Here is a 19,694-nt window from a genome sequence, read left to right on the forward strand (position 1 = left end):
GGGCAATTTAGTAAATGTCATCAGGTCTGCAGAAAGAGAGGGAAATAGGCCTGCCTCCTATCTTTGTATCGGGAACACAGGTGAGATTGATGAGTAGCGTCTGTTTATGATATCGGTTATTCAAGATGAAAGATGAGGGTTTGTAGAGGGGTTCCTCCCATTCACTGTCATTGATTTACACACACACACACACACACACACACAAACACACACACAAACACAAAGTGAGTGTCCTTGCTTTGTCAATACTCAAGGTTATTTCGTATGCAATAGGATATTTGACTAATATACTGAGATCAAACACAACAAATAAAAGCAACTTTTGGCCATGATGAGAGAACAAAGACTGACTTCTTAAGCGCTGTGCTCTCACCAGACAAGTAAGTACTGAGCGAACATCCATCAGTGAAGAAAGAACATAAAACTGTGGTTTAAAAGCAATAAAAGAAAGCAAAGAAATTTGTGAAGAGTAGTCAGGACAGAAAACAAAACACTGGAGCCAGAGCCAATTCTGTTCTGCTGAATTAAAACCTAAACCTCTCTTCACATTAACATCCACAGAGAGACAAGTGCTGTGGTAAGTGAATGTGTTGCCTGTGTTTGTGTCAAAAGCCTGTTTTTCTTCCTGGGCCAATTAGAGTGACTACGGCACAAAGGCAGCTAATTTTGTCAAGCTCCTGTAAATGGAATGATGGATGCTGACGTTTGGGTGGGAGGGTGAGGGGGCACCATGAGTGAATGTACGCTTTGCAGTTACCACCAAGGCCTCCTTCATTAATGCTTATTCCAGAGAAACACATACAGACAGACACAGCGAGACTGAGCGAGAGATGCACAAACACTCCCTATTCAGGATGAATTAAAAACCTACAACACACTACTTTTCACAAGAGAGCATTCATTATGTAGTCCTAATGTAATGGCATAAAGCACAGGAGCAACAGCCTATCAAGTGCAGCAATTTAGCTTTTTTCACTTGTGCTGTTTCGTTGCTATAGGGTAATTTGTAGCACTCAGCAGGGCAGGCTAAAGTGAATCAAGATTAATTTACATGCAGGCGACCACTTAGAGCAAGGCAGAGTGGTAAGCAAACGCACCATCTCTGCAGCTGAGCAGGAAGAAGGCAGTAAGGCAGAAGAGGGAAAGTGTTGGATAATTAAAGAGCATCAAATGCAATTGCTGAAGGCAGTTAAAAGGCCACAGCATGCCGACTGTGGCTGCTCTCAGAATGCAGCCTTCGCATTTTAGTCAGGCTGCATTGATGGAAGCATGGATTCTAATGGAAACAAAAGCAACCCAGCCACTTCAAATTCAGTCCTCATTAATTGTGCTTTAACATCTCTCCTCTAAGCATATTATTCTAATACATTAGTTTGTTTTCATTTAGGAAGAAGAGTCCTACGTTCAGTACTACACCAAACAAGGCAGTGGACTGCTACGGTCTTTCGAAGAATTAAGAAAGGTCTGTATGAACCAGGAAGCAGAGGTTATGCAGTTCAAACACTTGATTTAAAAATCACATTCCCACACACCATGGTGACACAAAGTCCCCAAAGATTTGAGGTTGAAGTGACAAGACTAACTTGGATAAAGCACGACAAACATTCAGATACAAATGCAACTACAAGTGCACCAAGGAGAGGGGAATGAAAACACTAAATGAGCTGTTGGAGCTGGGCACATATCTCAGACCAGCGATGGACTTTAAATCCCTGTCCCCCTGAACAGACTTAACATATCAGAGAAAGAGATCACAGGGATGGAATAAAAAGAGAATAGTTGGTAGACTTTTTCCCCTCTATCGCTCAGCGGTAATGGACCCTGGACCAAGCCAATGGCAGAGAAATCTGATCAAGCATGCTATTCTGAAGAGGGAGAGAGAGAGAGACACACACACACACACACACACACACACACACACACACACACACACACACACACACACACACACACACACACACACACACACACACACACACACACACACACACAGAATCATTCTGTCAAATCTGAATAAACACAAACACACATTGGTTGGAATTGCTGGGTGCAGCTTGGGGATTTGGGCCGAGCGTCTGGCATATTTGGCCATCTCAGATCTGCTGTCAGGGCCTGAATGTAGGATGACAGCAGGAGGGAGCCCGCAGCGTCTGGAGACCTGTCTCCATCTATGCATCTCTCACATAAACAAATTCTCCCATCGCTGTATTCAGACTAGCCTCTCTGCTCTATTACACACAACACACAGCTGCCACAAGCACTCAGACACCCAATCAACAACCACAGAGAGAGGGAAAGAAAGAGAGAGGAAAGGTAAAAGAAAGAGGAAGGGAGAAGGAAAGGAAAAGGCAGCAGGGGAGAAGGGCAGTGGAGGGAGCGCGAGGAGAGGAGAAAGCAAGACAGGAGCAGCGTCGGGGGAGATGCTGAGATGAGATTGTTGAGGAGGGCCACCGCTCCGGAACTGTGCTCAGCGTTCTGTCTGGCCGAGCAGGAACCTCCTAAAAGCAGGACGACGACCAGCGTGGATGAAAGAAAATGGGCTCTAGTGGGATGAGGAATAGACAAAGGCAGGAGTGGGGGGGGGGGCTAAGGGTTGCAAACACACTGAATGCATGAAATATCAGGACCAATGCAGGAGAGGCAAAATGTTAAGAGTGATCCCAGCTATTTGGGCTCAATGGGCATCACCCCTTAGCAGTAAAGCAGTAGGGTTCAATTACAGATCCCGTCAATTTCTGTGTTTGTTTCGTCTTTATATGCTAGTCCCTTCTAGGTAATTTGGTTACTTTCAACAATTCAGTTACAATTTACATCAGGTGTAATCAACAGTCCTAGGTTACACTGGTAACATCTATAATATTCTAGAGCTCAGCTTTCATTTGTGAATATAAACAAGTCTTTCTGTTAGCAAAGGAGTGAAAATGAAATGTCACGTAGAGACAAATGCTGGACCTGCTAAGACTGATAAGCCTGCCATTGTACGGCACTTAGAGGAAAATGTTATAAACTAGATCATTTCACTGGAGTTTACGGTTTTAGAGTTTTTGTGACGTTTTCCTAGCTGGAACTTTTATATCAAAATAATCCTGCTACTAATGAATATTTTAATTCTTGCTTAATCTTAATTATTATGTTAATCAATAGTTTTGTCTATAAAATGTAACAAAATATCGTAAAATGCCCATTAATATGTCACACAGCCCATCGACAAATAGCCTGAAGAGTTTAAATGTAACTATATATTTAAACAGTAATTTAGTTTTAAAATACATTTGAGAAACTGGAAGCAGAAAATATTTGGTACATTAGCCTGAAAATAAGCGATTAATTAATTTAACTTTAATTTAATTTATTAATGTAATAAAAATTAAAATTTGTTTCAAGTCACGTAGTGATTTGCAGTCTGTGCAACATACAACACCCAACTGTCAATACGAGTCATACCTACAAAGTCTGTGTTATTTTATCTGAGTTGAAACATTTAGGTAGATAGAAGTCCTGGGTAACCTGGGGTAGACATCACCATGACTTCTGGGATGGCATCTGCCTCTTGTGACCATAAAAAGGACCATATGAAATGTGCAAGAATTTAGACAAACTTGTGTCAGACAGAGGAGCATGGCACCAGAGGAAATAAGGTTAGTTGCAAAGTTCAAAAGTATAGATGTGGACTGTGCTGTTCAACTAGATTGATCTGCCACACTTGGAAACATCCCTCCTCCTTCCTCTGCATCCCCATTTTCTGCTCAAACCTCTTCAGATCAGATTATTGATCCCAACACCAGTCGATCAGTTGCTACTCTGTGATCTAGACTGGTCCAATTACTTTAGTGAGTAATAGTGATTAGTTTGTGTCTAGATCAATCCGCATTGACACAGGCAGAGAGGCTGGGGATGGGGCCAAGGGATCCACTGACTACTCACATCAACAGCACATTTGTGAAACAACAATGTCGATGCTGGATCCTGCGCTTAGCGTCTTGAACGTAATTGTTCCATCATGCTATTAAACCTCCAGAGTACATATTCATGGACTTTAGAGAATTTCAAGGCCTATTAGGGGTTTTCAGCAATGGAAAAAATAAAATAAAATAAACACCGACACTTTTTTCTACAAAATTGTGAATGAACTCAGTCTATACCAAACATACACGCACAGACACACACCAACGCACCACATTCAGTCAGTGCCTAAATCTCAGCCATGTGGCATTGGTTTGACATTGCACAGGTCATTAAAGGAAAACTACTACTAATGTTGAAGGTAAATCTATTTATGTTGATAGTATTCATGGGCAATCTTTCCATAACATTGATCAACACAGTTTGTCTAATAGGAAAATAATAAACAATTACTTCTGCAGACGAGAAGGGTAATTGATTTTCTTCTGTAAATTACTACCACCATCAGCCCTGCGTACACAGAAAGGTGATCTGCATAAAATCAATGGGATATGATCCTATCTGTATGATAATCATGGACTGTAACCAAGGAGCCTTCATTAGCTTCAGAGAGAGAAAGAAACACGTAGGGTAAAACAAAAGACAGCGAGTGAGCAGTGAGACTTCAAACTAATGTAAATGACAGCTGTCGTCTTAACATCTACCTTTAAACATTGCTGATGGAGAAATCTTCCAACATTTTCATAAATCTGAAGCTGAGTTCAGCTCTACAATCGATGCTGCGTGGACTGATAGAATATAGATATTTATGAAACTGATGCTTTGGGTGCCTAATCGAATGACCACAGCTCCCTCATTCGTTAGGTTTATTCTGAATTCTGCAAATATACAACCACAAAACATGATGCAGTACGAGTAATGTGAGAACTGTATGTACTTTGGAAAGGAAAGAGCTGCAGTGAAGGCCGCATTAAATCTCTGAATCATTTCTGATTGGTGCCAACACCACCCCTGGTGTTCCCAGCAAGACACTGACTTATGGTGAGTGGTGAGCCCACCCCTGGACAACTGTATGTATGACTGTGTGCAGGCCCCTAAATCAATAATGCCACCAATATTAATATCACCAAACACATCAACAGGCGAGTATCTGGCTGCAGCAAGGACAAAGCATGAATGGAATAGACTTACTAACACCATCGGCTACTTTATTCTCAGCAGGAACATGAAAATATTATTATAATATTATTTTCTGCCTCTCATATAGCGGGTCCAGAAAGATGTCAGATGCCACTCATGACGCCCTCACCAATTAAGTTGACTGTGCACTGACCATTACCCAAACTATTACAAACCCAGTTCCATATGGTGGAACCTGGGCTGCAGCATCTGGGGCCCGTGAGCTTGAAAACCTTCGAGAAGGTGTGAAACTACGCTACAGTTATTAACAACCGAGAGGGGAAGTGAATGAGTTTGATAGCGGAGCATAGCCTGCATCAAGACAGAGAGCTTTTAGTGAGATTACTTCACCGTAGCTCCATATATGAATCACCTTGTCTTTTCTATTTAGAAGCCACATGCATACGTACTGTATAACTAGTCTATTTTAAACACTGGTGGCACTCAAACCTTTTTCACAGAGGAAAATGTGCTACAGGATTTTGTTAGGCCCTAAAACCAAATACAGGCCTTTTCAATAACCAAAGCTATGGGCTTTTAAACCTGAGAGAATGAGAAGCTGAAGAGAAACAGCAAAAAAAAAAAAAAAGAAAAGAAAGAAAGGCTTTTCAGTATATTAGCTTCTCAAATCAAATCACCATGAAGGCAAGACAGAACTAGCATTTAACATAGTAAGGAGCCCTAGATACAGACGAATAAAGTGAACGCTCTCTGTTTGAATCTGTTCTCCCTTCATAGATTTTAATGGCCAATGGTAAAGTGAAGTGTGTTAACACTTGATAACTACATTAGCCTGGGACGACTTTTTAAAGTACAAACAGGGCTTAGCCCATTTACCATTTCTATTTTCATTACTGCTGTATATTAAACAGAATGAATTCAAAACCTCTGGCGCACACAGTGCGTAGCCTATCATCAAATTATACTGATTTATTAAAACTACTTAATTTGAGACCCTAAGTGCAATTAAAGTCACAGACTGATATGTAGTGGCCACTATGCACAGCGAACACATCACCTCACACTGGAGTCAAGTGCAGGTTTGGATATAGTGAATGTAGAGCTGATTTATATTTGTTGAAGAAGTAGTTTTGTCCAGATTGATGTCCTGGTTCCGTCATGACCGGCTGGAAGGCTGAGATCACTCAATACTAATCAACAGGCTGGACACGAGCTGGTCTTTATCACTTTGTCCCCTTTATATGACTCCCAACCTTGGCTGCGCGACCAGTTGCCTGATTTCTCATTTTGTTGCACTGCGACTGACAGTGAGCGGCACTGATTGAGGGGATCCATTAGGGATCAGCCTGAGGAAAGCCTGTTTGATGGATGAGACCAGCAGTCACCTTCAGAGCTTGCTAACAACACCTGTATCCTCTCTGTCACACACACGCACACACATACACTATGCACACTTCTGCTGACATATAACAATTCACACATATTGTACCGAGTAAAGAGTGAGAGACAGAAAGATTTAAAAAGATGAAAATCTATACTGTCTTTTCAGCACTTACTGTACAGTTCAACCTGCAGCAAAATCTAATAACTGGCACAACTACGCAACTACTTTGGAGCAAAACTTCTAAATTTCCATAGTTTTATGTTTTTTAAAACAAAGCAATCAACAAATTTAATATTTAAGAATGATTAAGAAATTCAAGGAAGATACAATATATTTTTGTTTTCATATTTGATCATAAAAAACATCCAGGCCATCTGTAAAAGTAAACGTGATTTCAAAACTTAGAAGGGTTTGCAAAACATTTCAGACACATGACTGAAAACCAGAGAACAAACAAAGAAGACCAGGCGAGTCAGTTGTGTGGGGGATAAACTGCTTATGAAATATATGTCAGCAAGACCGCGAGAGAATGCACTTCGAATAATTTGCAATTAACTACATACATACTCTGAAAATACTGTAGAATAATTGAATCAAAGTAATTTGAAAAAATTGAAACCTCTTACACTAGAACAATAACTAGGATTACAGTTTCAAACAACCGACAAGTTATGTCATTTTGGCCTATGCTGCTATAATTTTCCTTCAGAGCTGAATGGGATAATACACAAGGACAAAGGTTTATTTTCCATGTATTTTTCACATACAAATGGTGTAAAAGGGAAACCTAAACAGCTTTGTTGTAGTTTTTGTGGTGCTGGAGAGAGAAATCACGTGTCACCTACTTAAACACTGACACAGTGTTTAACATGATTTGAAAATTTTCACCTATATATAAAAATATATATATATATATACCCCTTTAAGTGAAAATGCTCCAGTCAGCAATATACAAAATTGTATATGATAATATAACTGTATGTACATTTCCACTGTATGTCTTCTGTGTGTGTTGGTGGGAATAGTCCTCTCTGTATCTAGCAGGCTAATTGCTCTCAGCAGTATTATCTCATTAGGGCCCATCAGCATTTGACATTTAAATACAGAGCAGCTAAAAGCCTCTCTGCTTATTTAACATTAACATTACCATCCATCACACCCTCCAGAGAGGCAGAGCAGGCTCAGGCCTTCGTCTTTCTTACCTCCCCCCCCTTCCAGCTCCCAGCTCCCGCAGCCTCTGGGTACAGTTATTTTTTTTAATTCACCAACTGATGCATTTAATAAAGATAATGTCAATACCTGCAGTGGCGAGTGTGGCAAAAGGGAGAGGAAAATCATATCACATGTACAGTCAGTGAACATAGTATAAGGGGGCGATCTGTGATGAGTGAAGGTAAGCAGGAAGGTGAAATGGAAGACGCAATGGAAGAAAGAGGAATGGGAGAGGGTGAAACAGAGGGAGGGAGGTCAGCAGAGCGGTGTTAGAGAGGGAAGGCAGAGCCTGATGGGCACCAAATGAACAAATTATGACGGGCTCCATTTTGCAGGATGGGGTCACCCCACCACCCCACCCTTCTCTCTCTCCACCACTCCCCCTCTCTTCTCTTCTCTGACAGTTCAATTTCCCCCTCTCGCCTCCCTGCTCCTGCCTGCTAATTGTGAGTGAAGCCTTATCATTGGGCCCCCCATCCACCCTCAGTCTGAGGTATTGCAGTGTCTGAGAGAGGAGACTGGAATGTCAAAATGTTATCCAAGACAGCAAACAGCCAGAGAGACGGAGGTCACACACAATAAGACCGGACGTTCATCTGAACGCACAAGAGCAGACGTGCCACCTCTCAGGTGATGTATGGGCAGACCAGTCCACCAAAAAACAACTGTACAGTCAATAAATCTACCTTTTTTTTTTCAATTAATAATTCTAAAATTATAAACATTATAAACATATAAATATTTATCCATTTGAATTTTATTTTGTATCTCTTGTGTACATGGGTGACAGAAATGATCACCAGATGCCTTGTCAAGTGTTTAGCTTCTCCTTGGTGATCTGACAGTCTGGGTCCAGTGAGGGATAAGTGAGTTCCAGGTGTCAATCAAATTCAACCCTTAGAAAACACTTCTGTCACCCCGGGTGCAATAAAACTATGACCCAGTAGAATCTGGTCTGAAACATATTGAATTTTGAGACTGCCAAATCAAACTCACTCATTCCCAGCAGGAGCAAATTCTTGAAGCTGGATTGATTCATGTGCCTTATAATAATGCCTGAACAGTGTATACACCGATGTCTCATTGGATTAAACACACACAATCACATGCACACACTCCTCTAACTCCAATCTTGGTTGAGAGCACTTGACTCTTGTGTGCAAAGCGGCGCTAAAGCATGTTATTTACAGATAGTGAAGGCTAGGTTTAAATGTCATCTCACACCAGTGCTCAACTCTCTGTCCCTACTTTGTCATTTGAAATTGAAGCATTGCTGGAGAGCATTTGCTCACAGTTTCCGTTTAAGTTGTACTATTTCCTCTGTTCACACAAGACAGAGACAGACAGACAAACAAGCTGAGAGATATGAGGGGGAGCAGCTGGCTGTCTGGTAGGTTGGGTTTTAAAGTGCTTTCGTGTACAGGTGATAGGACTGATCTAAGGTCAGAATAATCTGAATGCAGGAGGAACTATCGGGGTGTCACAGGACAGAATCACTGACCCCAGATGTCCCCTATCACAGAAAGCTAGATGGAGGGTAAGAACAGGACAGAGGAGAGAGGATTCAGAGCAAGAGGGGGAGAGAGAGCAAGTATCTATGTTCCAGCACTGGTAATAAGGGTTAATTCATTGGTTAAGGATTAACAAGGTGCAAGAGTATGATAGGCAAGCAGTTGCCTTCTCAAATATAGGTTTAAATCAACCCCATTATGCATGATGTAATTTCAGCTCCAGAGCCCCGCCTAGTGGGTAAGTAATTACACCGAGACTTCAGGGACTCTTAAAACCCCATATCTGTGGTGCACTGGCACAAATGAAAGGTGGCCCATTGACTGGCTCCTTCCTTAAGACAGTCTCCACCATCATAAATCACACAACATTAACTTGTGTCTGGCCCTTTGATGCACTAATCTTAAACAGTCTATGTGTTGCCCAAATGTGAAGAGGGAACGCCCTATGTTACCAGAGTCACCTTTTAGAAGTTACTGCATTTTAAATATATTGTTTGTACTGTGCCCACCATGCACATCAGCCTCGACAGGGGACCGAGATTCAGAACGGTAGGTTATCTACAGGCTGTGATTTAGTTAAATGCAATGAAATTGATAAAGATTATTAATATTTATATTAGTTTTTGAGATTTGTAGTTTATTTGCCTACATTATGCAGGTGGTCTTACTGTTGCTTGGTTGTTTTTGTTATCTGAATGTTGCAGAGCTCTAATTTCATAACTTAATTTAGAAACCACCCATACTTTTACAATAAACACTACTCAGGTAATTGAAATGTAGCTCAAAAACACCATAAAGTTACTGCACATTTAAAATCCTCTACAAAATTCTGAATGCTAAATTGCAATGCCAGTCATATCATATATATTCGCATGAAACCCTGCTGGCTTTGGTAACTAAAACAACAGTACATGCACATCACATCTTTCAATGTGCAAATTTCCTTGGTTCAATTCCAGATGGGGACCTTTGTTGATCATTGCTTGCTCCTCTCTAAAAATGAAAATAAAAGCATCAATTCTAAACACTCATATTAGGGTAATCCATGCAGTGAAGGGAGGCAGAAAAAAAGCTTCTGTTGGACAGTAGGCTAAAGGAAAAACCAGCAGATTTTAGCTGCACTAGTGTCTGTACTTTGTACACACTGACAAAATTAAGAAATTAATATGCACGTTCGGTTAATAACTGGGTTTTATCCCCAAGCGAGAAATAAGATGGACCTGACCTCCAAGGCAAGCCCAGACTAAGTAATGACAGTCTGAGCTAAGCTAATATTTCATCATCAGCTAGCTGGTGTTGGAATGATCTTGATGTTATTAGCAGACTAATGGCTAAATACTCAGGCACTGCCAAAGAGGGGCCAGCCACTCACACACTTAGCATCCACTGGCTCGTTTAGCATAAATGAGTGTGTTATGGAGACATGAGAGGGATAGGCACACACACCAGTGACCCCCTACATATAGCACACATACATACACACACGAGCACGGACATGGTGGTGACCCCTACACGGTTGATAAGACGGGAGCTGATATGCGAGTCAGACAGAGCCACATTTGTAAAAAGCGATAGCCAATTACGGCAGCCTGGGCTGGGGGATAATAGCCTGCCTGTCAGGGTGTGTGTGTGTGTGCAGTATGTGTGAGTGCATATGTGTGCGTGCATGTGTGTGCCTCAGCAGTAGGTTCCTATTCTCATATATTTGCCCCATATCTCCATTCCTTAGATATTAATTTTGGAGCAGTGCTGCAGTACAGAGCCCAGGTCGTTAGCGTGATTCATCTGGGCTTCACCCAAGCCGGGCATGAAAAAGACAAAAAGAGTAAGCCATGTCTAGCAAAATAGGAGGCATATTTCTATATGATTCCAGCATCATGGAATAACGAGGTTTTTATTCCTAATATTCTCCATCGCTGCTTTATATTGCAAATGATGTGCAGCACTGGATGAAGCAGAATAAAAAAATCAGAAGATAGAAATGAACATCTAGAATGTCAAAGATAAAATAAAACTACACTCATGATCTGAGAATGTATAACATATTGGTAACATACACTATCCCCCGAGCTATAGACGATACTTTACCACCAAAAAAATAAAAAATAAATCATGTACCACTGTGTGTGCAAAGCCATGGAGCTCTTTCAGTGAGATGATGGAAGTGAAACACAGCAGAGGGAGACAGAAAGGGGCAACAACAGAAACACTGGAATAAAAGCTCAGACGACAGTGTTTGTCCTGTACTTTCCACAGACACATGATCTCCTCAAGGACTCGGCCCTGTCAGCCACAGTGGCCAGCCACCTGAAACAGAGGAATGATAGACTATCAGAGGAAGTGAAACTGTTCAAGGGAATTGTATGGATTTAGTGGTCAAGTGCTGACACATGGCTTTGAGCATGGTAGAAAAGCACTTTAACTCTCCACTGCTTTTATCGCATGTACACACCCCATAAAACATGGAGTCTGTTTTAGCATGGCTCACACATACAGTGAAACACACACACACACACACACACACACACACAATGCATAGATGATGCTAACTCAGAAGCAGCAAGGACCAAAGACCAAAATCTTTTTCTGTTCTTTTTTTAAATAACAGTTCTTTTCTTGTAAGTGTCCCATGATGTAGCATCATCACTACAGAAGGAAATCAATAAGAAGAAGGTGACAACAAAAACTGGGAAAGATTGTCAAAAAAATCTTGTAAAACTACTCACAGGCAACAGCCACTTCAGTAGATTTACACTCCCGACAATGTCTGCAGAAAGGTTCAAGCAGTCATTTGTTCCTAGTGTGATGAGACTGTGGATTGAACATAATGGAGTTTTACCTGACCTATTCTCTAAGAGTATGTTTTTTATTCCTGTGTGAGCAGCAACCCGATCCTGCTTTGTTATCTGCATTCGTAGTGTTTCAGCTGATAGCAAAGTGCCAATGGTGACTGACACACACACACACACACACACACACACACACACACACACACACACACCCTTGTATTTATAAACATATTGTCTCTGCATTTATCGTTGTGTCATTTCCATCAAAAATCAAATCACAGAAACGGTGAAAATGAAAACACACGTCTCAGGTAAAATGTTATAGCACTGCATTTTATAGCATTACTTGATTGCATTTAAAGTAGTTCGCTATAAAAAAATTGATTAACTGAAAATAAATTATTTTTTCAAGGGCTGTCAGCATACAAGAACACACAAATTTTAGATCTATTCTGAAGCTGTAAATAGGGTTGCTCTTGTTCATATTTATTTGTATTGTGACAAGAGAAAAGCAAAATTATAGTGTCAATATAGTGGATTGTAAAAGTTCTGACAATATTATGTTCCACTGGCAAGCGTCTCTTTGGGTATTTATATACATAATTTATCTGTACTTAAAGAAATCCCAGATTGGGGCTTTAATGCTGAAAACAAACAACGAAGTTAGAGCGTGTCCTATGCGATATTCCCCTCTCTCCTATTCATCTCTGTAATAGAGATGCAAGATCCGTAATGCTCGCTGGGAGCCAAGCATGAGATTGAGGATTTCTCACACACCATGCATTATTCATAGTCCAGAGCAACAGAGTGTGTAAGATGAGAATTACACAGCATGAAGAGAACAGGGGAGAGGGGATGAAGGGAGAATAGGGGAGAGGGAAGGAAGGGAAGGGGGGGGCAAAGGTAAGATACAGTGTGGAAGAGGAAAAGGAGAAGAAAAGAGAGTGAGATCGTAGACACTGTCAGATCGCCATTTCCTATCCCTCTCAGGTAACCCCAGGACTGTGTTTGGAGTTTATGAACAGTGGGGTGGAGGAAATGAATATGGAACCCGGGAGCCAACATAGCTCGACCAGATTGGCTCACAATTTGCATTTGTTAAATGTGCGTCTTGTGAGTTGGTTTGTATTCTGAGCACAAGCTGAATAGTGAGCAGGAAATTTCAGGGTTCTGTTACGATTCGTGTCCGGCCTTCGTTCTTCATAATGAAAAACAGTGGGAAGTGAGTGAGGGCTGGAATTGATTTGTTTAACAATGGAAATGAAACAAAGTAGGAAGCATGGACCAAAATAGGAGGCATGCTATCTTAAATGAAAGCATGGAACCAAGAAATTGCAAGATTGTGGCTGATGCAATTTGACAAATGACTTGGACAGAATGATATAGAGCATTTTTCATTAGAATAATTGGTCGATGGATATAAAAAAACTAGATAAATTTTATGTCCATTATAGTTGAAAAATATTCCTGCGTTGACATACATGATTCCTGGCCAACAACCTCTTGGAGCTTTTAAGTTACATCTCACAAAGATCTTGAAAAAGAATTGATATAACTATTCAATGTAAAAGTAAGTTATCAGCTATTTTCTGATTGTAATTATTAAATCAAAGCAGAACGTGTGATATGAAATAGTAGCAATAAAATTTTAGTTATTCCTCTGATGACCCCATTTACTTGGTCTGAAAGCCTTTCTCAGCAGAAGACTAATGTTATTTGTTTGCCAAGTTAATGGAATATTACATTATATATTTTTCCTTCTAACTTATGTATGTAAGCTTTTATGTGTGTGTGTGTGTGTATGTGTGCCTGTGTGTACGTGTGTGTGTGCGTGCGTGCGTGCACATGTTCCTGTTTCCTCAGATGCAGCTTTAATGACAAGAATGCGATGGTTACTGGCTTTTTAACTTCCCAGTGATGAAAAGCCAGTATTAATTTAGGCTACAGATTTCATTTGTTCCGAACAGGAAAAACAATATAAATCACTTTTAGAGTGATTAGAGAGAGGGTTGGATTAATCCAGGCCTGATTAGGGCATTATGCTGGCTTGTTATGGACACACAGGGTGACTGACGGTAATTACTGTCTGTAATAGGGGAGCACACACTCAGTCAAGGCATGAGACGAGGCAGTGTGTGTGAATTTATGTGTGTGCGGTTATGTACTGTATGTGTGCACGTAGTTTGACGGAAACCGGGTTTGATAATGTTTGCTTTTCACCAATTACACACTGAAATATGTAGACTGTGTGCAATCAAAATATGAGATGAGAGCAGCCTTGTGTGAGAGACAGAAGTATGAAGAGTGTTAACTTATGCAGAGAGAGAGAGAGAGAGAGAGAGAGAGGTGAAAGCGTCATGGCTCTGTTTATGATTATTGATATCCTTAGACAAACATATTCACCTAGATAATAAAAACAAATGGCAGTAGGTAAGGCAAATATTACCCTGTGGAAAATTAGAGAGGTGCTAAATCAGCAAATCGAACCTCAATGTGTACAACTAAGACCCACACACACACACACACACACACACACACACACACACACACACACACACACACACACACAAGGGTGTATTCCATATACATAATAAAGACAGCATCTGAGTGGAATTTCTACCTTTACAAAACTCTCTATTCTTAAATTAAAGGCTATCTTGATTAATCTTACTTTCATTTCATTTCCATTCAAAGATACAAGTTAGATGTAACTTTGAGGGTAAGTGTTCTATTCTATGCTTTACAAGCTGCATTAATACCATGGTTGTCTTAACAGCATTAGAAAGTATAGAGCAGATTCAGCAAAGACTCCTATGCCAATATTGTCTTTATTATGGGGAATTTCCTGCAGGTGTAAAGCTAAATATCTTTTACAGTTTGGAAGCAGACATAAGGCACCAAATGAGATGTGTCCCATTAAAGGTATGAAAAATAAGTACGCATATTTCATTGCACATCTCCCCTCCAACTTTCTCTCTCTCTCCTCCATGCTCCTTCCCCACCCTTTCTTCTCTCCGTCTTTATGGTGGCAATTGTTCCTTTTCATCACATCATTGGTTGAAAGAGAACTTTAACACACCGTTGACTCAGCAAGAGCTCCACATGATTTGATAGGCTGAGAGGCCCCCCCCCCATCGGTCCCTTTGGGCTGTAAAACAACAGTCTAGAAGCTTATTTTATGAGTGCACGCCTCTGCTCTTTGCATGTTTATGTCAAACATTTGGAACAAATGGCATCCATTGGCTGGAACAACACAGATAAATCTAGTCAATTCACAGGCAAGGAGAGCAGTACAGGCCACTGAGAAAGAGGCCCACTTGATGGCTGACAAGAAGAGTGCTTGCATTATTCAATTAATACCTGAAAGGGGTACATTTTATGCAGCATTTACTAAAGCATCCATTGGTAAATGTACACATGGTACACACAAATAGACAAGCACACACATACTCCAACACAAACACGGGGACTTGTGTTTGCATCCTGGGAAAAGACTGGACTCCCCTTCCATTTTGCCAAATCAAATATACAGTGAGAGCAAGCTAAAAGGCACTTTCAATCAGCCGCTGTGGGTCTGTCTGTCAATCTGGGAACAACAACAATCTAGCCTGCTTGGAGTGCTCTAGTCAACATCCATTCCCCAATAAATTCAATCAGTGATGCTTTGTGTGTGTGTGTGTGTGTGTGTGTGTATGAATCGAGAGAGAAAGTTGTGTGTCTAAGTACAAGTGTTTATAAAAGAGGCAGAACAAAAGACAGACACAATTTATGATAGAGCTATTTTAGAACAACACAAGATCATTTTAAAGACACATCTGCACGTACAGTATAGAGGATGTTGAATATTCAAGAAGAAAAAAAGAGAAACATCTATGTTGGATATTTGCAAAATATAGAAGTGAATAAATTTGACTGAGCATCATCTGATTCCTCATTCAAAGTGACTATAAGAATCTCTAGTTTGCCAAATAATCTTAGAAAGCCAAGAAACAGAGTTAACAGGCCTGAGCTAATAACACTGATATGGAGGGCTGCACGCTGGAGTGATCGTCTGACTGTTTAAGACCCAAAAGCAGCACTAGCTGGCTCATCATGGACCCACACTCTCATTATTTGGCCACAAATGGAAATGCAAATCGCTCGCTTTGCTGCGGACGCCTCAAATTTATTAAACTAAAAGGTTTAATTTCCATTTTTCTCTGCATCAGCTTTATTTATAAATGTCGTGCCCTATGAAGACCCTGTTATTTTCTCCCTCTCCTGCAGCTCTTAACAAATCCGCTCATTAATATGGAAATGGAGAATCAATCGTTTTTCCGGCGACAGAGGACTGTTTCTCACTGCAGTGTGTAATGTGCTCTGACTGGTCATCAGCACAAACAAATTCACATGCATACGGACACCATATATTAAAGCTAGAATTTAACATATACTTATATGCTGTATCTGTATCACCATCCATGTATTTATAGAACAATATATTCTACTTTGTGTTTTACTATATGATTGTAACATCAGTTGAATACTGAAGTATCTAGCCCATTCAAATGACTGTCAGACTAGTGCCAGAATGGCACCAGATGTTGCAGCATTAATAACCCATAATATCAAGCCCTGCTTATCCAACCTTTCAGAGCCCTAAAATAACACTCATAGACCTTAATGAGATCTAATTATGCACAAGGTTCTTATTCAGGGCAATATGATGATAATTGCATCTGCAGCTTTTAACATTTGGTCGTCATGTTGGCCAGTAAATTGCCTCTCTCTCCTTCTCCTGCTGTCTGTCTCTCTCTCTCTCTCTGTGCTCCGTCTCTTTTTCTGTACTTCTACAGTCAACAGCAGGGAGTGAAGTATCACACCTATTCACTCTGGTCCGTGACCTAATGAACATTTCCAAATGACCATGACCAGCTGGTTAAGAAACTAATGTAGCAGCTATTAGCAAAAGCAGTTGTTTCCACACAGAGTCATCTGAGGAAAGCAGCATTAGAGAGTCAGAAGATACTGGACAAGGGTAGACAGGTCCTCATTTTCACACTATTCTTCTCCATATACAATATACTGTACACACACACGCGCACACACACAGTGCACCGCCTCTCACAACATGTTTATCTTTTACATTCTGCAGCAAACAAACCATGTGACGTTTTCTCAACCCACAGTGCATTAGTGCTTATTAGGGCCTCAAGGTGTGTGTGTGTGTGTGTGTGTGTGTGTGTGTGTGCGTCTTATTAGGAAAATTCAGCTTCACTCAAGGTCTCAGTACTGCGGTTGCAGACCACTGGCCATTGATTATTCATAGAGTCTGTGATTGGGTCCATTAATACAAGATTAGGGAAGGAACCGATGCTCATTTTGTGTGTGTATGTGTGAGAGTGTGTTTGTAGGCCTGTGTGCATGTGTTTGTGGACAGGAGTTGAATTGTAATGAATACGCAGTTTTTGTTTAGTCTATCAGTGTGGCACAGTACAGTACATAAACCAGAAGGAGCACAAAAGCTGTGTATAAAGGTGCACATTTACTTATTAACAGAAGCAAATAAGTTTAAGTTAAAGTTATTGGATGTTGGGCTGCTACAAGACCAAAGTAGTATTGTGCCTTTGTTTAAATACGAGCAATAAGATTCAAACCATAAAAGGTAATATCTAAAGCTCCATCATTTACCACATACTGTAAGATTTCCACCTAATAGCATTTGTTCTTCAATTGAAACTTAATCTGGGTAAATGGTGCTTAAATGTTTAAATCACATTTACAGGCTGTCAACTGATCTGATGCTCTTCACATGGTCACCCTTGGTTTGAATGAAAATAAATTGACGGCAAATGAGAAAGGATTCTGCAAAACCGGTGGAAGAGACCTACTGGACCATAGCTCCCCCAAGTGGGCATATGTGGCAACAAACAGAATCTCAAATTGAATAAGGAAATGTTCACACACGTGTGCACACACACACAAACTGCAGATGCTCTCATGGGGCCTGATACTTCTTTTAGAGTCAAGTGAGATAAAATGATTTCCAGTAAATTGTCTGAGACTTGTGCAGAGAAAGAGGTCACTGTTACATATCATGGAACAGGCAGTCTGAGTTTGCCTCTCCAGCTCTTTCTCACAGGCATAAACGACCAACTGAGCAGCAGACACTCCCATATATCATCATCCTCATTATTATCACCATTAAGATAATCATCATAATCATCAAATGGAGGAGATTACAGTTGTATTTGACCTACAAGAGCCCAAACGCTGTTTTGTGGGAATACCGTTTATGTATAGGACTGAACACAAGAATGGAGCAGAAATAATCATTTGAGATTGTTGTTTGTTTTGTTTTATTTAAATAAAATCAGGACGGTACAGTTTGGACATAGTAAAAGTAAGCAGCTATAAATTCAGATCACCATCTTTGCTTTTATGGAAAGAAAAGTACAATGTTTTTTACATCACTGCACTACTGTGTACTGAGTACCCACTGGGTATGATGAAGTGTTGAGATTTTAATCACAATAGAGGGGAAAAAAAAAAAACATGACAATTAAAATTCTTATAATTAAATCATAAATATGAGAATAAGATAAAGATGGATTTAGATGACAACACATACGACCATCTACATGTAATTTTATCAGATAGTCCCAGTTTTAGAGTTACATTTTTTGGATTATTACAGAATCAAAATGTTGCAGATGGTTAAAGGGTTAGGGTTAACCTAAACAAATACTGCACCTAAACAAATAAATAATATTTGACTCTCTCATGTAAAGCAATTCATCATATTTACATAGAATTTGCTCATCTATATTGTAACTCAAAGGGACTGTAACTAAATTAATGAGTAGACTCTGCTTTAGTGAGGGACAGGAGGACACTGGACAAACTGCTCTCCATCAAGGACAATTCTTCACACCCACTTCACCAGATTATAGAAGGTCAGCAGAGCTCATTCTCCAACAGACTCATCCAGCTCCGCTCTCACAGTGAACAGGACTTCATTCACACCGTTCTCCACCCTTCTTTTAATAACTCCCCCCTTTGCAGCAGATGACTCCACCATAGTCTCTTCTGTGGTGTTGACTAGTGTATATTTACTTCTGTGTGTGTGTGTATTGTATGTATGCAAATGTATTTTCTGCTTTATTATTTTATTTCCTTTATATTTAATATTTTTCATGAGTGTCTGACCAAGGTATTTCCCATGAGGATCAATAAAGTTTATCTAATCTAATCTTAATGTAGTGGTGTAAAGAGAATAATATTCTCCTCTGAGATGTTTGAAAGTACAAGCATAGAGAAGAATAAGGTTACGTATTCATCAGAACTGTACTTCAATACTACTGAAGTAACTATAACTCTGGAAAAAGGACATACAGGAATCTGAAGAACTTTGAAGACGCAGCTTGTTAAACTGCCAGATTTCTCAAATCAAGGCTCCAGGGGATGTCAGAGCTGACTGAGCTGGGTTTTGGCAAACAGCACAGGCCTATTAGTTATGATTTGCACCACTAATGTGCAATATCAATGTGGACGTTGTTATTCTTGTGCACAGAAACTTCTGTTTAACTACGTGACCACAAACAAGCTGGACACAACAAAACATGGGGCCAGGTTGTAGTGTGGGTGCTGCTGGTTGATTTGTGTGTCTCTGGGTAAATGCAATTGCTCTATAAGCTGCACATAATGAAAACTTTTGCAGGAAGCGCACACAAAATGTGGGAGATGTGGGTGGGGGGGTGGTCCGTGGGGCCCAGG

General features: G+C 40.3%; 1 protein-coding gene across 2 annotated transcripts in view; it reads right to left on the reverse strand.

The window, feature by feature from the left end:
• LOC113138914 (homeobox protein orthopedia B-like) overlaps window positions 1-19,694 on the reverse strand; it is a 53,798-nt gene that overhangs the window by 32,924 nt on the left and 1,180 nt on the right. The window lies entirely within an intron of this gene.

Source organism: Mastacembelus armatus, chromosome 9 (assembly GCF_900324485.2).
Source record: "Mastacembelus armatus chromosome 9, fMasArm1.2, whole genome shotgun sequence".
Lineage (NCBI taxonomy): Eukaryota > Metazoa > Chordata > Actinopteri > Synbranchiformes > Mastacembelidae > Mastacembelus > Mastacembelus armatus.